The sequence below is a fragment of the Micropterus salmoides genome, unplaced genomic scaffold (genome assembly GCF_014851395.1).
Source record: "Micropterus salmoides isolate LMB-PRFRI ecotype aquatic unplaced genomic scaffold, ASM1485139v1 Ms_hic_scaffold_1, whole genome shotgun sequence".
Lineage (NCBI taxonomy): Eukaryota > Metazoa > Chordata > Actinopteri > Centrarchiformes > Centrarchidae > Micropterus > Micropterus salmoides.
In genome coordinates, this window is record NW_024040040.1 from 58,442,551 (window position 1) to 58,447,198 (window position 4,648).

The window sequence follows — 4,648 nt, forward strand, 5'->3', positions numbered from 1 at the left end:
TAAAAATTGATAACCATCTGATGAGGAAAAACAAGTATATGACCCCCTACCAAACAGCAAGTATTCTGGCTCCTACAAGCCAGTTAGTCTTTCTTTAAGACACAGCCCCAATCCCAACCAATTATCTACATCAAATACACCTGCCTCACCTTGTTACCTGTATAAAAGACACCTGTCAACACCCAAACAACCAGCATCCAACATCACCACCATGGGCAAGACCAAAGAGCTTTCTACGGACATCAGGGACAAGATTGTTGATCTGCACAAGGCTGGGATGGGCTACAAGAGAATTGGAAAGCAACTTGGAGAGAAAAGACCCTGTCGGTGCAGTTATCAGGAAATGGAAGAAGCACCACACCACCGCCAACCTCCCTCGGTCTGGGCCTCCACACAAGATCTCGCCTCGTGGGTGTCCCTGATCATGCGAACGGTGAGGAATCATCCCAAAACCACAAGGGGGGAACTGATGAATCAACTGAAGGCAGCTGGGACCACAGTTACAAAAGAAACGGTTGGTAACACACTACGCCGTCATGGATTGAAATCCTGCAGCGCACGCAAGGTCCCCCTGCTCAAGAAGAAACCTGTACAGGCCCGCATGAAGTTCGCCATTCACCACCTGGACGACTCAGAAGAGGCCTGGAAGAAGGTGATGTGGTCAGATGAGACCAAAATAGAACTTTTTGGCCTCAACTCAACTCGTCGTGTTTGGAGGGCAAAGAACACCGAGTACAACCCAAAGAACACCATCCCCACCGTCAAGCATGGTGGTGGCAACATCATGCTTTGGGGTGCTTTTCAGCCAAGAGGACGGGACAACTCCATCGTATTGAGGGGAGGATGGACGGGGCCATGTATCGTGGAATTCTGGACCAACATCTCCTTCCCTCAGTGAGAGAGCTGAAGATGGGTCGAGGATGGGTGTTTCAGCACGACAACGACCCTAAGCACACCGCCAAAGCAACAAAGAGTGGCTGAAGAAGAAGCACATCAAGGTTCTGGAGTGGCCTAGCCAGTCTCCAGACCTGAATCCAATTGAAAATCTTTGGAGGGAGCTTAAAATTCGAGTTGCCAGGCGACAACCTCGGAACCTGAATGATTTGGAGGCTGTCTGCAGGGAGGAGTGGGCCAACATCCCTGCCGAAATGTGCACATACCTTGTCACCAACTATAAAAACCGTTTGACATCTGTGCTGGCCAATAATGGCTTTTCTACAAAATATTAACATGCTGTTTGTCCAGGGGGTCAAATACTTGAAAGCTCTTTGGTCTTGCCCATGGTGGTGATGTTGGATGCTGGTTGTTTGGGTGTTGACAGGTGTCTTTTATACAGGTAACAAGGTGAGGCAGGTGTATTTGATGTAGATAATTGGTTGGGATTGGGGCTGTGTCTTAAAGAAAGACTAACTGGCTTGTAGGAGCCAGAATACTTGCTGTTTGGTAGGGGGTCATATACTTGTTTTTCCTCATCAGATGGTTATCAATTTTAATAAATTCATATGATGTGATTTTCTGGAATTTTCTTTGGGATTCTGTCTTTCACTGTTAGAATGTACATATGATTAAAATTATAGATCGTTGCATTCTTTGTAAGTGGGCAAACCTGCAAAATCAGCAAGGGGTCAAATACTTTTTTCCCCCACTGTATGCTTCTATATTTATCACATTTCAGGAGAAAATGTGTCTCTGTCTCCAGCTCTCCTGTCGTACAGTGCTCACAGACTCTATATTCTCTTGGTAACCAGGACTTTTTATCCCTTTTTCAATTGCGGTCACCGAGTCTGTACTTGGTAATAAGTTACCTCAGCTTGACATCTCTGACAGCAGAGAGATATTCAGCCATTTCAAAAGGACCTGAAGTGGGACCCCAACACTGGCACCTTCATAAAGAAGGCCCAGCAGAGGATGTACTTCCTGCGTCAGCTCAGGAAGCTCAACCTGCCTAAGGAGCTGCTGATCCAGTTCTACACAGCCATCATCCAGTCTGTCCTCTGCACGTTCATCACTGTCTGGTTTGGATCTGCCACCAAAAAGGACAGGAGCAGACTACAACGGACAGTCAGGACTGCAGAAAAAATAATCGGTGTCAACCTGCCCTCCATTACAGGACTTACATTTCCAGAGTCAGGAAACGGCGGGAAACATCACAGCAGATCCATCTCACAACCTGTTCAAACTTCTCCCCTCTGGTAGGCGCTACAGAGCACTGTACGCCAAAACCAAAGACTCAGAAGCAGTTCCTCCCACAAGCCATCACTCTGATGAACAGCTGATTTCTGACTCACAGTGTCAGGAACAATTCCTGTGCAATAACCCAGTAACTCTGTCTCTAATCAGCACCTGTTTACTGGTTTCCACTTTATTTATTATTATTATTTATTTATTCACCATGCTCTATTTCAGTGCTGTTCTTACTATGTCATATTGTATATACTGTATACCAGTACACCTACCTCAGGTCAATTCAATTCAATTCAATTCAATTCAATTTTATTTATATAGCGCCAAATCCCAACAACAGTTATCTCACAGCGCTTTTCATAAAAGAGCAGGTCTAGACCGTACTCTATGATGCTATTTACAGAAGCCCAACAGTTCCCACCAAGAGCAAGCACTAGGCGACAGAGGCAAGGAAAAACTTCCTTTTAAGAGGCAGAAACCTCGAGCAGAACCATGGCTCAGGGTGGGCGGCCATCTGCCTCGACCGTTTGGGGTGAAGGAGAGAGAGAGAGAGAGAGAGAGAGAGCAGGAGAGGAACAGAGAGAAAAAGAGAGGGAAGGAAGGAGAGGGAGAGGGGAGGGAGGCAGCCTACACAATATACACACAAAGGTACAGACAGTAAAGGTGATGTTGCTATAGACTAAATGAATAATGGTACAGATATCTATAGTAGTGTTAATGGTAAGTCATAATGTTAATGATTATAATAACATAATAACAATAGGACTAGTAACAATAGTCGTTGTAGCAGAGGGTGCGAGCAGGAACACGGGGGCAGCAGGTGACCTGCAGCCACAGATCCAGACTCCACAGCTCTAGAGTCAGAAACACCTGCAGGAAGTGATAGGAGGAGAGAGGAGAGGGACGAGAAAGCACAAGACTACCGGAAAGGGGAGAAGTTGTGTTAGTAACATGCAATAATGGGATGAGGTTGCATACAGAGGGAGAGAAAGAAGGAGAGAGGAGAGAGGAGCTCAGTGCATCATGGGAAATCCCCCGGCAGTCTAGGCCTATAGCAGCATAACTAAGGGCTGGCTCAGGGCTCACCTGAGCCAGCCCTAACTATAAGCTTTATGAAAGAGGAAAGTCTTAAGCCTACTCTTAAATGTGGAGATGGTGTCTGCCTCCTGAACCCAAACTGGAACCTGGTTCCACAGGAGAGGAGCTTGATAGCTGAACGCTCTGGCTCCCATTCTATTTTTGGAGACTCTAGGAACCACAAGTAACCCTGCATTCTGGGAGCGCAGTGCTCTTATTCTGATTCTGATTTCACTGCCCTAAATTTTCGTGTGTTCTGTGTGAAAGTTTTAGTGACATCTAGTGGTGAGGGTTGTGAATTGCACCCCACCCCCCCACCCCTCCTCCCCTAACCAAGCAAGCAGTATAGCTACGGTGCTTGAGACAGGACAAAGATGTCATCTATGAGAGAAGAGATTGCCAGTCAGGAAATGAGGTTTCTATAGATAGATATGTTAAGAAATTACGTAAAACCAAATGTTTTTCTCAATATTATTCAACGAAGGTTAAAATGAAGGGCAACTGGACTTGGTTGAAGCTACTGGAAGACGTTTCGTCCCTTATCCAAAGGACTTCTTCAGTTCTGGTTCCTGGTTCCACAGGAGAGGAGCTTGATAGCTGAACGCTCTGGCTCCCATTCTATTTTTGGAGACTCTAGGAACCACAAGTAACCCTGCATTCTGGGAGCGCAGTGCTCTTATTCTGATTCTGATTTCACTGCCCTAAATTTTCGTGTGTTCTGTGTGAAGTTTTAGTGACATCTAGTGGTGAGGGTTGTGAATTGCACCCCCCCCCCCCCCCCCCCCCCCCCCCCCACCCCCACCCCACCCCACCCCACCTCCTCTAACCAAGCAAGCAGTATAGCTACGGTGCTTGAGACAGGACAAAGATGTCATCTATGAGAGAAGAGATTGCCAGTCAGGAAATGAGGTTCTATAGATAGATGTTAAGAAATTACGTAAACCAAATGTTTTTCTCAATATTATTCAACGAAGGTTAAAATGAAGGGCAACTGGACTTGGTTGAAGCTACTGGAAGACGTTTCGTCCCTTATCCAAAGGACTTCTTCGGTTCTGACTGACTGGCAGGGAAACTCAGCTATTTAACCAGCATCTGTCTTAGTGTGTTCTTGGGTTTAAAAAACACAGGGATGTTATGTTTGTTAAAAATCCTCCTGAGTTTCTCTGATACTCCAGACACGTATGGAATCACAATGTTGTTGCGTTTGACCTTCTTTTCCTCCTCCCCTGTAGTTTTGTTCTTCTTGGACGTGTTTTTTAAACCCAAGAACACACTAAGACAGATGCTGGTACACCCCAAAGACCGCACACCCAAACACAAGAAAAGCAATCTAGTGTATGCGGTCCATGCAGTGAGGAATGCACAGACCTGTATATTGGGGACTAAA